This window comes from Bufo gargarizans, chromosome 10, assembly GCF_014858855.1.
Source record: "Bufo gargarizans isolate SCDJY-AF-19 chromosome 10, ASM1485885v1, whole genome shotgun sequence".
Lineage (NCBI taxonomy): Eukaryota > Metazoa > Chordata > Amphibia > Anura > Bufonidae > Bufo > Bufo gargarizans.
This window is the reverse complement of record NC_058089.1, coordinates 118,253,889-118,270,210: the sequence shown is the minus strand read 5'-3', so window position 1 is coordinate 118,270,210 and position 16,322 is coordinate 118,253,889.

Sequence of the window (16,322 nt, the reverse complement as noted above, 5' to 3'; positions counted from 1 at the left end):
GGTCCGACATCCAGGACCCCTGCCAGTCACCTGTTCAGGGAGGCTGTAGTGCTCTGGTGACCACCGCGGCCTCTTCACAGCTTATCAAGCACAGCGCCATCCATTGTATAGTGGCTGCGCTTGGCGTCACAGCTCAGCCCCATTCACATGATCAATGAGACATCACATGCCCTAGGGTAAGCACTATGATGTCATCAGTGTTGGACGCCCGCGATCAGATGCTGGTGACCTATCCAAAAGGATAGGCCATGAGTATAAGGGCTCATGCACAAGACTGTATGTATTTTGCGGTCCACAAAAAATACTGATGACGCATTCCATATTTTGCGGAACGGAACGGCTGGCCCCTAATAGAACAGTACTAATGCAGACGTGTTCTGTTTTTTTTGCGGAACGGATATATGGAAACAGAATGCATACGGAGTAACTTCATATGGTCCGCAAAAAAAGGAACAGACGCGAAAAGAAAATACATTTGTGTGCATGCGCCCTAAAACAGTTGGAAAACCCTCTAATTTTGTTAAAAATGTGTATAAACTATGTATACTTTCACAGCCAATGTTTCTTTTACTGCTCCAATGTATCTAAAATAAGAAATAAAGCAACTTTGCAAATTGTCATTTAAGGAAATCTGTCACCTGGTTTGACCATATTAAGCTGTCACCATTGCCATGTTCAATAAAATACCTCATTTCCTGCAGTGGTCTTCTTTCCTCTCTTTATGGTTTCATTTTGTTAAAAAAGCGCTTTTAGTATTATGCAAATGAACCTTGAAGGTGCCCAGAGGGGTGTTATTCTTCACCCTTTGAGTCCAGTAACGCGCCCCCCCCCCTGCAGGGCCTAGCCCGCCTTAATTTAGAGCCCAAGCACGCCTCCTCATTATAAAATATCGTCCCACAGCCGAGGTGAACGGCGCCACCCCCTCCGCTACGTCAACGAATTCATTCAAGCTACGCCCCTGGAATCTTCATTTCGTCTGCCATAAATCCCGCGCAGATGCAGTACCGCCGACTGCCTGCACCTGTGCGATCCAAGGCAGACAGAGACATAGACAGACATAGAGCTGGAGAGGGTTCAGAGGAGGGCAACTAAAGTACCCTGAAAGATTATTAACAATAGGGTTATTCACTTTAGAAAAAAAGACGACTGAGGGGAGATCTTATAACTATGTAAAAATGTATGAGGGGTCAGTACAGAGATCACTCCCATCATCTATTTATCCCCAGGACTGTGACTGTGACGAGGGGACATCCTCTGCGTCTGGAGGAAAGAAGGTTTGTCTACAAACATAGAAGAGGATTCTTTACGGTAAGAGCAGTGAGACTATGGAGCTCTCTGGGTCCTGGATGTATTTCTGGAGCGTAATAATATTACAGGCTATAGCTACTAGAGTGGGGTCGTTAATCCAGGAAGTCATTCTGATTGCCTTACTTTTTTTTACCCTAAAGTAAGGAAAATTGTCTTCGACCTCACATTTTTTATTTATTTTTTGCCTTCCTCTGGATCAACTTGCAGGATAACAGGCCAAACCCCAGAATTGTGAAGCGCTGCAGAATATGTTGGTGATATATAAAGATTATTATTATTATTTTTATTATAAACATTCCCTCTTACCTCGTAGTTTTCTCAGATGATAGTGGATTAAAGTTTAGAATGAACTTGCTTTTGAACTACTGATTTAACAATTACTGTGTAATTCATGATAATTATTTCTTTGGCTTGCAGCGCGGTGGCTTAGTGGTTAGCACTGGGGCCTTGTGCAGCAGACCGGACCGCAGGGGCAACATGTGAGGCACAGTGTGCCCATGGGGGTAGTAGTATTTCGTACTCAAGGCTGGCAGAGCCTCCCTGGGCCAGCGTGCAGTGAAGGGGAAGACAGCACTAAATCCTCCGGGGCACTTATTGCAGGGAACACCAGCCAGATGGTGGTTGAGGTGCCCTTGATGGTAATGGGTATTTAAGGTGCTTTGCGGCTGAGCCCCTGTGTTGTTCGTGACACCAGCACTGTTAGGTGCAAAGGTTGGTGGTGGAAAAGATGAGGAGTCAGTTGTAGTAAAACAATTGACCTTTTACTTAATCACTTGTCTCCAGGTAGTCAACACAGTTAATTTAGATGGCAAAGTTGATAATCCCAATAATATCCACTGTAATTCCTATAATAGGCTTGGCAATTGTACTTTAAGGAGTTTCCTTCTCTCTATATCTAGTCTTGACTTTGTCTATGCTCTAGCACTCAGGTACTGAATATAATGGTATCCGTACTTTATATTGAGCAATCCAATAAGGGCATTCTCCCTCGTGGCAGGCAAACTCTCTGCTACATTATTTTATGCAGGATGCTCTCCTGAAATATTCAGGTTCACTATTTAGTGAAAAAGGATAATTCTGAGCAATAATTATCCGGTTGTGTCCAGGCGCTTTTAGGCTTCTCCCGGTCACTGGTGCTTGTGAAGTCCTCTGGCTAAGCAAGCTCTCACCTTCACTAGACTTTCCCTATATTCAGACGTAGACTTGCTGGTCTGTGCTATGCTGCTGGAATCTGTACTTCGTGCTCCCTTGACCTGGCCAGAGCCAATAGGCTAACATGGCAGCTACATGATGGAGTAGGTCTGTACTGCTCCTCTCCTGACTCCTCTCAGACACACACACACTAACTAACTACTTCCTATTTCCTGTTCTAGCCAATAGTGGAAATAAGAAGAGAAAGGCGCTCATTGGGTGAGTATGTCAAAAGAACATTAAATCCACAGATAGTGGAAATGGTTTGCTCACCTATCTGGGTTGCAGCAAATTGGGCGCAACCACAATAAAGGCCAAGTGGGAATGGTTAACGACTGATGCAGCCTGAACTTGTCCAATCACCTTGGGTGGAGGGCACACCGCCAGTCGGGTAGACAGTAGAAGAACGTCAGACCATAGGAGTCAAGTGTGTGGACAACAAGGGGCGCACTTTCACAACCGGTTGTTAAAAAAAATTCAATTTATTCAATGAAGACGCGTTTTGGGGTACCGATGACCCCTTTATCAAGTCTGGATGGCTGATAAGGCTGCTGTTCACCGGCATGTGCGGTTCCCAATGCACGGGCAACGTCCATGCGGCGGCCGGGCGGATTGAGACCTATTCAACTGGAATAGGTCCGTGATCCGTTCGTACCGCAAAAAAATAGAACAAGTTCTATTTTTTTGCGGCGCGGAGGCACGGACAGAAACACCACGGAAGCACATGCTTTTGTTCCGCATCTCTGTGATTGCAGACCCATTCAAGTAAATAGGTCCACATAGCGTGATGCGGAGTGCACACGGGCCAGTGCCTGTGTATTGTGGACCCGCCGTGAGCGGGCCCCAATATAGCCACGGGCACACAACATTTATGTTCAAGAGGCCTTAGAATCGAGACCAAAAAGTTCAGTCTTGGTTTCTTCAGACTAGAGAATCTTTTCTCATAGTCTGAGGGTCCTTTAGGTGCTGTTTTGCAAACTGTAGACGGCTTTCATGTCTTTTTATAGAGAAGAGGCTACTTTCTGGCCATGGGGGCAGATACTTTATGTGGGCGTTTTATGAACTTTAGCTAGAATGTTACCATGTAAAATCATTTTCCCCTTTCTGCCCATTAAAATGTGAGCACCTTAGGCCCCATAATGTCATGTAGAGCTGTGAGGTAGCCGGGTGCATTTGCTCATCGCTGGGTCCTGTGCACAGAACATGTTTGTTTTCACAGATGTAGCGACAATCGTTTCACATTACCAAGACCGTGAGGAATTCTTGTTAATTTCCTTCACACGTTACGCCTAATGATACCACAGAAACCGTTAAAAAGACCATGAAATGTATACTTGGAGCTACATCCACAGCCATTTTTATTAACATGGCGGGGACTGTAAACTGGAATTATATATGTGACGGCTGGCTGATTATCCATGGATAATGCCTAACAGAGGAATTGTTAAAAATGTTAAATAAATGGATTATTCACCCGGTATTCAGACTTTGCATACTGATGCATACTCAGCATTTGGATAAAACTGGATTGTATAAGGCACTCTCATTGTATGGGTCCTTTTACATAGGTCAACAGAGCGGACAGTGATCAGGAAAGAGGAAGCTAATTCCTGATCATTGCCTCCTCAATAGTTGCATTTAGACACAGCTATAATCACTGCCATATGGGGATGAATGATCGTCACTACGATCGTTTGTCCCCATACAGTTTGATTAGTTCCATTGTTTATTGGCAGCATATCTCTGTTGACCCAGGGTAATATGCTATAAGGGGCATGCATACGTGAAAGGAGCCTAAGTCATCAGTATCTGATCAGTGGGGTCCGACACCCAAGACCCCCGCCAATCAACTGATTGAGAAGGCACCGGCGCTCCTGTGAGCACCACGGCTTTCTCGCAGTTTACCAAGCACAGCGCCGTACATTGTGTAGTGGCTGTGCTTGGTATTGCAGCTCAGCCCCATTCACTTCTATAGCAAGCAGAACTGCCGGTGCCTTCTCTAACATATCGGCGGGGGCCTCAGGTGTCGGACCCCTACTGATCAGATACGGATGACCTATCCTGAGGACAGGTCATCAGTACTTAGGTTAGAAAACCTATTTAATACAAAAAAATAAAAAATTAATAAAAAATAAATAAAAAATTATTGAAATATTTTCTCTTTACGTTGCCATATTCTGACCTCTATAACTTTGTTGTAGTTATGTGTATGGAGCTATGTTAGGGTTAATTTTTGCCAGGATAATCTGTACTTTTCATTGATACTATTTTGGGGCGTGTATGACTTTTTGATCACTTTTTCATTAATTTTATTTTGGGAGGTGAAGCAACCAAAAAATGGAGAGTAGGCCATTTTGACTTTTTTAGGAGGACAAAGGCTGCCGTAGACTACATCCGACTGCGCAGATCCTTTCTATTAATCCATAGAAAATAGAGAAAAGGGGACCAGTAATCCCTTAAAACAGGGATGTCAAACTCGTGGCCCTCCAGCTGTTGCAAAACTACAACTCCCATCATGCCTGGGCAAACTTCAGCTATCAGGGAATGATGGGAGTTGTAGTTTTGCAACATCTGGAGGGCCATGAGTTTGACATCCATGCCTTAAAAGCTCAACCACGGAGCACCCATCCTGAAAATGGGCAACCCCATCTGGACCTCGCCTTAGATATGGTTCTTCACCCTATTATGTATCTAGCACTGACCATAGTCATCATATACAAATTAGATTTGTGGATCTAACATCATTATAACTTTGAGACGTAATTTAGGAAGCAAATCTTCAAGACTATGAACTGAATGACCATGCTATAGTAAATGAAACATCTGTCAGTAAGCATGGGTGAGTTTATGTTCTTCAATTAGAGAATTCTACACTGTATACATAAGAAAACAACATTGTCTTCTACAACTTGCCCATACCATAACTTGCTTCCAGTTCTTGTTATGACATGGTTACATAACCAGATGAACATTGTTGGCTGTTGACTGAGCACATCCTTCTACATGCCAGGTAGGAATGTGTTGGTGAAGGAGAGTCAGCGACCACAGATTAAGGGCCACCCTCTTTGATTTGATGCAGATCTGACCACAGGATATGTGTACATTCATCTTTGGTCAGATAAGTAGCTCGAGCTTCCTCTTTTCTGAAATCACCATTAAACAGGACCCCCGATGTGACATGGCCTCCCCCGTCCTCAGCATTAGTGGTTAGAAGAGCTTTCTTCCAAAGTTTTCTCGAGAAGGATATAAACATTACAGGTTTGTAAAGGTTCTGACCACAGATCAGTTATATGTCATAACAGGAAAGATGAGACTCAAGATATTTCTTAACCATAATTTCCAGATTGCAGAGGATTCAGCCAGCCGCTGGCTCTTTACATGTAACTGACAATCCTTATCTGTATTGCATGGAAAACCAAACATGTCAACATGCCCAATTTCTAGGCATAGCCTTGGGTTTTAAAGAATTGTCCCTGGAATCTGCTGTAGAATATCCAGAAATGTAATATATATTATAGGCACAATCTTGTTGGACTTGTACACTTAGTGGTGCACCTGAAACACCGCCTCTCCTTCCCCAATGCCAGTTTCTTACCCTAACCCCTTCCCTTCAGCCCATGGCCCTCACCCTCTCTTGCCCTACCTGGTGCTGCCTCACCTGGCCTCATTGGTGGTGCATCCCTGTGTACACTTTTAAATAGTTATCTGTAGAATTATATTTGAATCCTGATTAATGAAGCCCTTTCAAATTCAGGACATAATTTCTATGGACGGTCCATGCCTTAGCTTCTGCTCTAGGGTCCAGGAACCTCTGTAGCTTGTGCACTAACCTGTGGGATGAAACACATTTCCCATCATTAAGGTTTCTGCATATTCAAGGTTCACTTAATGGAGGCTCCCACATTGTTCACTGCCTACACTACATCTACCAGCATGGACTTTGTTTGTTTTCATCTCCAGAGCTCACAGAACAGATAAGGGGAATATCACATTTACAGAAAGGCAAGATGCTTCTGTGATCCTCAGCAGTGTAGAAGCAGTTCTTTTACCAGGCTCAGGATCTCAGGAGACACCTCCACTTCATCTCCGCCGTCGTCTGTCTCTTTGTTACTAAGGACGTATCTTACCTGACAACCGGCAGTGGACTGCAAATTAGGTGGAAGTGAGACCCCTCAATTAAATGAAATTAAAGGGAACCTGTCATCAACTTTATGCAGACCGTACTGAGGGCAGTATAAAGTAGTGACAGAAATGCTGATGTCAGCGGTGTGTCACACATGAGTTAAAAGTTGACACACCGCTGAGATCAGCATGTCTGTCACTACTTTATACTGCCCTCGGTATGGTGAACATAAAGTTGATGACCGGTTCCCTTTAAATTGTGTGAAATTACAATGACTCTAAGAACTGTGTGACAGCACCGCACTTTTCAACAACTTGTTTTTAGTCCTTTTTAAAAAATAAAATCATTTTCCACTGAAGATTTCCGCAGTCAGAACCATAAGCATTTAGAAGACCTACCTCTTATGTCCCTTGGAGCAGTTGTGCACCTAGCCTTTCTGCTGCCTGAGGCAAAGATGGAGAAACGGCACCCCAACTTCCCAATGCCAATTTCTTAACCTGACCCCTTTCCTCTAGCCCTACTGTTAAAGACATGGAAAACATTACATACAGAGCTACAAAACATACTGGTTAATACAGCGCCACATACTGTACCCACTGTGCTTCACAAAACTATACTAATAAAAAACAGATAATCCCCCTTCCGCTGCCCCTCTCTTGCCCCTATCTGGTTCTGCCTGAGACAATCGCCTCACCTCGCCTCATTGGTGGTGCACCCCTGCCTTGGAGTAAACCCTTATGTGACGCTCAAAATCTGAACTATTCTTCCAATTTGTGCTGCATAATTTGTTTACTATTCTTAATCAGATCCTGAAGTATTCCAGGATAATTAGCGGTGTTACTGCCAGGGCACATTAGACATGTGATTGAGTAAGGCTCCACCCAACCATTGTCTTTCTAATAAATCAAAACAATGAAGAGGAGGCTTGGAGAAGCCAATACATATGTACATAGTATAATTCATTAGGCTCCCACCTTTGGCTAGCCTCCATGTACTCTAATTACCACTTTTGACAGAAGATCTCATGTAGTCTATAATGACTCAGGAACATTAACCTTTTCACGTCTATGGAGCTGCCAATACATTAACAGTCTCAAGAGTAACACTTGGTGAGATGCAATGGGTCTTCATGACATTAGGGTTGTAGGACTGCCATTGTGTTGTGCTCTGTTTTCCACTCAGAAAAGTGTGGTTAGTGTACAGACACCAGACACTAATTGTACCACTGGCCACCAGGAAAATGCTGCAGATTTAACCTTTCGCCCGATTCCAAATGCTGATTATTAAACTGACCCCATGGAGAGGTTAAAGAATGACCACTCAGGTGCAAATCCTAAAGGTTCCACCGAGCACCAGATATTGATTATGCCTCTGCCAATATAAATTACTAACTAAATTACCAGGGGACAAACTAGACAAGTTCTACTAACCAGCGATAACCATTCGTGGCACTGACCAGCAGTGACTGGGTGTGGACCAGCCTCACATTTGGCCGATGTGATTTTTCGTACTCTGGTTGTGTGGATGCTTACCGCTTGCATGGTGCTTTAAGACCCCTATTTCCGCTAATGATAAAACAAGCAAATTAAATTTTTTTGGCATTCCGAAGTATCGACCAAAACATTTAACATTTACATTTTATTTATTTAATTTTTTTCTCCTGTGACATTCCTAATGTAAACCTATTAAACCACCTATCCAACTGCTGGGACCCGCGCCGATTACAAGAACGGCGATTCTGTGCCTCCTATATGAATGAAGTGGCACACTGCTGCGCCAGTCAGTTCTATGAGACTGACTGGGATACCAGAGCTTCTCTTCAGCCCACCCATAGAGATCATGGAGGAGCAGCATGCATGCTTGACCACAGCTCGTCTCATATGGTGGGGGCATAGGAAGTTGGAACCTAGTTCCTACCATCAATGGGGTCAGGCCCCACCGATCAGAAACTTATCTTTTAGACAAGTGATAAGTTTAAATCTTGGGACAACCCATGACTAGATCAAAAGGGACATTTTTAATGCTCCTGAAATTTGAGACCATGATGACCTCTAATTGAAAGCAAGTAACACTGGAGCCCTACAGGACAATGTAGAATGGGGCTCTACTCCACCATGGCACTGTACAGCAACAAGTACATTCAGGACTTAAGATTTAAGGTTATTTTGGTCTCCACATCCATTATTTTTCTCTTTGCTGTCATTTTTTCACTGACCCCTTCTATTCCTCCAATCAATCATCAAGTGTACCTTACCTATGAGTAAAGTTGGGTCTGCTACCCTTGAGATTCTCAAAGGAAAGGTCGACATTATTTTAGCTTTCTGGGCCCCTACCTAGAATGCAGTTATTATGAGGGCGACATTGGGGTAACATTTCAAATTCCATACCTTATTTTATAGATCATTTAAAATAAAACTGAAGTGTAGGGTATCGATGATGAATCACATATAAAGTACCAAGTGAGTGCCTGTGAACACAATGAGGCACAAGGATGGCGAAGCTAGAGCAAGCACGGACTTGTCCCTCGTCTCTCTGGGAGCCCATTTGCAATTACGCACTTATCGGCACCGCTACTCTCAGAGACAAAAGGTCTATTTGTAGACCTTAAATTATTGCACTAATTACACGTCCTGGCCTTTAACATGGGCCAAATAACGCTAATGACATGTTGCAGTGGAGAAGGGAGTTTTATTTCATGAATCTAATAAGATCATTTCAAAGCCAAAATCCAACAATCATTTAGAGAGCGACACGCTATTTCAGCCTCTGCGGTCAGATGACAGAGCATGAACTTCACGTCGAATTTCTTTAGAAATCTCGGTAGAGAACCGATGTGAAACTTTCCTTCAGCACACCCAACAGCAGTGGTTGCAATCTTGTGGACATCTCCCTCTTATGATATCAAAATCCATTTCTTTGCAGAATACAAGATCGGCCTCCCAGTTTGTTGAACTTTAATGCAACCTGCAAAGGAGGCAGATTTTTCTGCAGCAAATGCAGTGGTGGATTTTGCCACAGATGCACTATGGATTTGCTGCAGATTTCACCCCTTACGTAAACTGACATACTGCAGATTTTAAGATCCAGACTGAGGGTCAAGTTACGCATTAAAATTTCTGCAGTAGTAATTTGCTGGTACTACGTAACGCTGTGAAGTGCTGAAAGTCTGCAGCTAATATGCTAGGTGTCTCCACCCCAAAAGGGGTTTCCCTATCTAAGAAAATGTATGCTATATCAATAGAACAGGCCACAATTACAGCCTCAGCCTCCTGAGGTGTAAAGCAGGGATCTCGTAAAACTGGTAAAGTATAATGCCTTGGCAATGCAAGTGTTGGTACACACAAAAACGGGTGAACACTTCATAAACACTTATGCTAGCAGAGGTAGGCACAGTTCTCATTACACAAGTTGCATAGATGACTTTCTGAAGGCTTTGTATTGAGGGCATGAACAGTACAGAAGTCCCCTCCAAGTTCCCGCACAGGTAACTTGCACAATCCTCATAATTTGGCCAAGGGGTGCAACCTTTTTTCTCACTCGCTTTAGATCAGTATTTCCACAGTACCATCAGCAAGCTGTAGAACTCCAAAATATGTTGGGTCTGTCTTTTTAATATGGTGGGGGATGTGAGGTTTATTCTCCCAATCAAGATGCAGGGAAGTCTATAGCCAAAGTATATTTATTATATTCTTTGACCAAAAAAATGTGACATTCTTTCTTGTATGGCTGCTAGACCTCCCGTTGAATCCAGCATTTTTTTCTCTCTGGGCTGGCACTTTGCTGACTGTTCTAGTCCGAGTCCTGGAAACTCACTCCAGTCTCACATACAGCCTACTCATGGCTCCACTGAGCAGATTCCAACTAGTGGGGGTGGGTCCAGCCCACACCTGGTAACCATCTATAGGGCCCAGCAATTAACCCCCTTAGGGCTCTTGTAAATTGTGGATCTGCAAAAACACGGAAACAGTCTGTGTGCGCTCTGCATTTTGTGGAATGGAACGCCTGGCCCATAATAGAACTGTTCTATCCTTGTCTATAACACAGACAAGAATAGGAAATTTTTTGAAGGAGCCATGGAACGGACACACCGCGTGCTGTCTACATCTTTTGCAGCTCTATTGAAGTAATTGGGGCCACATCCGACCCACAAAAACGCAGATCGAATGAAGACAAAAAATACGTTAATGTGCATGAGCCCGCTTACCTATATACAGCCTTCAGAAAGGAAAATACATAAGCTAAACACATTAACCCTTTAAGCATTGGACCACTGGCATGCTGCATATGGAGGAGGATTTGCAATATTGCTTTTATTTCTTGATATATTTTAGCTGTATTGCATATGTGTTCCATGTTCTGTATGTCCTATGTATCCTCCTCCACTGCATGCATACTTCAGCGACTCCCCTGAAGGTCAATACCAGGTTACAATCACTGATAAGTCACAGTAGGGGAGCAGCGGAGGAGGAGATATCACACACATGTATTTTACAAGCTGAAGTTCAATCTCCAGCTGTTTTCCATCTTCATCTACCCTGCAACATATGTACGAGAAGAATCAGCAAATAATAGATTTCCATTCCGCCTCTGGAGATCTGCTTAGACTTTCACTTTAGATAGGAGAACGCAGGCGGATTCTTACATCCTTATCCTCAGTCCCTGCAGAGCGGCTTGTGTGATACTGCGCTCAGTATGAACGGCCCAAATGTCCTATTTAATGCCCAGGAGGGGACATCTCAGATCCACCTGCATCAGGGCATCGATTCACTGGAAACGCTCGCTCCTTTCCTTTGTGCTAAACGTATTTTATGTTTGACTTTTATGTAATCTTTTCTGAATGGTGTAGCTATAGAGGGGGCAGAGATTACAGAGGCACCAGACATCTACTGGCTCCCAAAAGACCCTCTGCTTTCTAAAATATCAGTATTTTTAAAAGGTTTCTACCATCAGAATTACTATGTAGCTGACTGACTATAGCGATGTGCTAATGTATGCACTACATAACTGTGTGTTTTTTACATTTTTCCCTGCAGCCGTTTTGCTAAAATACACACTTTTACAATATGTTAATGAGCCTCCGTCCACTCACCCTTTATCCCGCCCAGGTCCTCCGTTCTGCCCGCCCCGCTCCTCTTGATTGATGTCCAAGTTCCATGCATCGTTGAGGAAATCCCGCGCCTGCGCCGTTCACTTCTGTAATTGGCGCAGGCGCAGTGAGTGAAGGCCGCGCTCCTGGTGCCAGCTTCCTCACTGCGCCTGCGCCGACTACGTCACAGTGAGGAAGCCGGCACCAGGAGCGCGGCCTTCACTCACTGCGCCTGCGCCGAATACAGAAGTGAACTGCGCAGGCGCGGGATTTCCTCAACGATGCATGGAACTTGGACATCAATCAAGAGGAGCGGGGCGGGCAGAACGGAGGGCCTGGGTGGGATAAAGGGTGAGTGGACGGAGCCTCTAGGTGCTGAATCTACACCCACATAGCACCTAGAGGCTCATTAGCATATTGTAAAAGTGTGTATTTTAGCAGAACGGCTGCAGGGAGAAATGTAAAAAACACACTGTTATGTAGTGCAAACATTAGCACATGGGTGTCAAACTCATGGCCCTCCAGATGTTGCAAAACTACAACTCCCATCATTCCCTGATAGCTGTAGTATGCCCAGGCATGATGGGAGTTGTAGTTTTGCAACAGCTGGAGGGCCACGAGTTTGACATCCCTGCTGATTAGCACATCGCTAATATCAGTCAGCTACATAACAGTAATTCTGATGGTAGAAACCCTTTAAGGTACGCTCCTTTTAAGGTGGAATGGATGGGGGGCTGCACAATAAAGTAACAGCTGTACATTGCAGAGCACACCTAGAACCATATATAGAATTTTCATTAGGTTCCAGGAGTTTGAAGGTACATCGTCGCAATGTTTGTTACTAAAACGTCTTCACTATCCACAGAATATGGGAAAAGTGTCTCATCAGTGGGGGTCCCACCACTAAGTCCCATTGGAAGGGAGCAGTGGTTGCACATGGCTGCTGTTCCATTCATCTCTCTGAAAATGATGAAGTACTCAGAGCTCCACTATGTCTGGCAGTCCCATAAGGTTAAATGGGGCAGCATAGGACAGGGGAACCCAGGACACCCATTTTCCTGAATGGCAGGATCCCATTAATCAGATGTGTACCTATGTGGATAGGGGATAAGCGTTGTTCATGGCAAACCCCATTTAAAGCATTTGTTCTGTTATATCTGTATTTCTTAAAGGGAAAGGCCAGCTTTACAACTTTTTTACTCCTTTTCACAGTTCCAATGTAACTTTGCTATAAGCATTCATAAAAAATATCCAATAGTTTTTTGTCTACAGCTCCTATGCAGCCCTACGGTCCGACTTGTTAGCAGACCAAAGCAACCCACATGTAGTCTGATCCTACAATTATAATGCCAGCCATCTGCCCCATCCTACTACTTTCCTATTGAGTGAACATTAGCAAGAAGTAATGGACAAATGGAACATATGACTGCAGGATCAGACTACACGTTCCGTTTTTGTAGTCTGTTACCATGTCTACACAGGAACGGTTCTCTATGATTTTCATATAAATGAATTGGAGCGAGAAATAAAATAGGTCTTTATAGATTATATTAAGAAGTTACATAACTAGTAATTCACAATTTTTTTATTTATTTTTTTGCATCTGAATCTTACCAGATACAAATGGGAAATGAAATCTCTTGCCATTGCCCAGCAGCGATCATTTAACACGCTGTAATATTTATATACACCATTATTCCAGGAGATCAAGCCAACGTAATACAATGTAAACTGTTAATCTTCTTTCAGTGCATGCGTGGACGCTATACTGACACACACCGTCAGTGTAATATTTAGTGCAGGCCATTAATCTAACAAGACAAATGCAAGGCTTGGGATCAAACCACAGTGGTCTGTTTCAAATGCGCCAGTATACGAGTCTCCTTTCAGATCACTACTACGGCCAAGTTGGACAGAGTTGGTCCCGATGTTCCCCCTGTGTTATACCTACGGGGCCTTGCTGTAATTATTTAATAATTGTAGTTTTGAGTTTCTCAGCTCACATTGCCTGTGCATCCAGTTGAAAAGCTATGAGTCACTCTGCGTCCAGGGGAGCTGCCGCTTGACAGGTTTAGCGCGCACTGGGGGGAAATCTGGGCTTAATCACCGATTACGGGCCAGATGATGGAGTTCACATGTTAGCATGTGTATTACATCTGTAAAATCACACTCAGCCTGCGAAAATGACATCGGACTTGTGCACTCCAGGGGCGAGTTAATCCCTTTCTAATAATTCCACATTAGGTTTTATGAGACTTTACAGGCTATATATTACTCCACAGATAGATGTATGGAGCAAAAGAGATCCTGGCAGTGGTTTTATGGTGCAGTTTGCTGAGTTGTACCACGTGTACCAATTTGCCTAAGAAAGGCCTTGTGATCTGGAGTGCAGATGGGGCCGGAGAGGACCTCTGGCGGCACGCGTGCACTAGCGGCAGCACGGATCCGACAGGCTGTTCACCCGCCAGAACAGCCTGCCGGAGAAGGCTGACGCTAGTGTGAAACTCCATTCACACGTCCGCAACGTGTTTTGCGGATCCACGGAGCCGCGGATCCGCAAAACACGGAAAGCGGCAATGTGTGTTCCGCATTTTACGGACCGCACATTGCCGGTACTAATAGAATATGCCTGTTCTTGTCCGCAATTGCGGACAAGAATAGGACATGTTCTATTTTTTTGTGGAAGGAAGTGCGGACCCATAGAAATGAATGGGTCCGCAATTCTGTGCGGACCCATAGAAATGAATGGGTCCGTAATTCCATTCCGCAAAATGCGGAACGAAATTGCGGACGTGTGGATGGAGCCTTAGGCTGTTTTCGCACATTGGGGGATATTATTCAACCCTTTTATGACAGAAAAGTGGCGCCCAAAAGTCTCAAAGTTTGGTGCTCAAACTTTTGTGACTGTCCAATGAGTGCTGACGATACCCGATGCTGTACAGACATGTCACTCTGAAGAGGGTAATGGTAACACCCAGTCATCAATGTATTCATATATTTTCAGTAGGAATAACTGAAGAGTAGTACAATGCAGAGATCTAGGAAAAAGTGCTCCATAGATATAGAAAAGTCTCCAGGTTCTCTTTACTTAACTATGAAAGGACAGATTTTGCGAGTGCTGTATGCAGCATTTACCCTGGGTTCACACCTGAGCGTTTCTGAGACGCGCGTTTTACGCGCGTATTTGTCGCGCGTTTTTATGCGCGTTTTTTGCAAAAGTAAACGCGCGTTTGACGCGCGTTTGTGTGATTGACTGCAGTGTTGTCCAATGAGTCTATGGCCAAAACGCGCGACAAACGCCCAAAAAAAAGCTCAAGAACTTGTTTATGCGTCGGGCGTTTTACAGCGCGTTCAAACGCGCTGTAAAACGCTCAAGTGTGAACCAGGGCCATAGGGAAGCATTGGTTTTCACGTGTTGAGCGTTTTACAGCGCGTTTGAACGCGCTGTAAAACGCTCAGGTGTGAACTTACCCTTACTGTGTATTACACTGCCTGCAAAGCAAGTGGAGAGAGCTAGTGTGCACTGACTGACTAAAAAGCTCCACTTTTCGTTGATACAGTTCCATCCTTCCTTATATTCCTCTTGGCTTCCATATCCTGAGATATCTGCATGAGATGACATGGTTTTGAGATACTCTGTTGGGAGATGCATATATGTGCTATGTGTGGCCACCTAGTGGTTATGATGTGAACAGCAGCTTGCTGATTATTTTGCAAGCATGTAACAATATTGTATTGCATTTGTGACATGAGAAAGTGGAGGTCTTAAAGGGATTGCCTCACCCGAGACATTGGTGGCACATTGCTAGGATATGCCACCAATGTCAGATAGGTGCGGTTCCCACCTCTGCAATATCCACAACGGGCTGCCAAAAGTGAGAGTGCACCACGCATATTTGGTGTGCTTTCCACTCACTTCTATAGGAAATCCACTCTGCATTTTAAAAAAAGGCTTGTAGAAATGAATGGAGAGCGCACTGTGCAAGCACTACTGCTACTGCTTCATTCACTTCTACGGTACTGCTGCTAGTCCCATAGAAATGAATAAACGGCTGTCACCCATGTGCGGTGCTCTCTTGTTCACTCTGGGGACTCCGTTCTAGAGACACCTCTGGGATCCGCACTGACATTGGTGGCATATCCTAGCGATAGGACACTAATATCTCAGCTGAGACAACCTCTTTAATACATTTGCATTGAAGTTATGGGTAGCTACATCTGTATTTCCACAGGTAGAGATTAGGGATGAGCGAACCCCTGTAAGTTTGGGACTAGAACTTGACCCTGAACCCAAACCCCATTGGATTCAATGGGGACCCGAACTTCACTTTATTATTTTCCATTATAACATGGTTATATCGGAAAATAATAGCATTCTTAAGACAGAATGCAAAACAATATGACCATTTAGGGGTTAAAAAAACAACAACTTACCTCATCCACTTTATCACGGTGCAGCAACTTCTTCTGTCTTCACTGAACAGGACCTGCGATGTGTGATGATGTCACCACGTGAGAGAGCTTGGTGACATCATCGCACACATCACAGGTCCTTTGGCAGGTCCTGTTCAGTGAAGATAGAAGAAGCTGCTGCAGCATGATCAAGTGGATGAG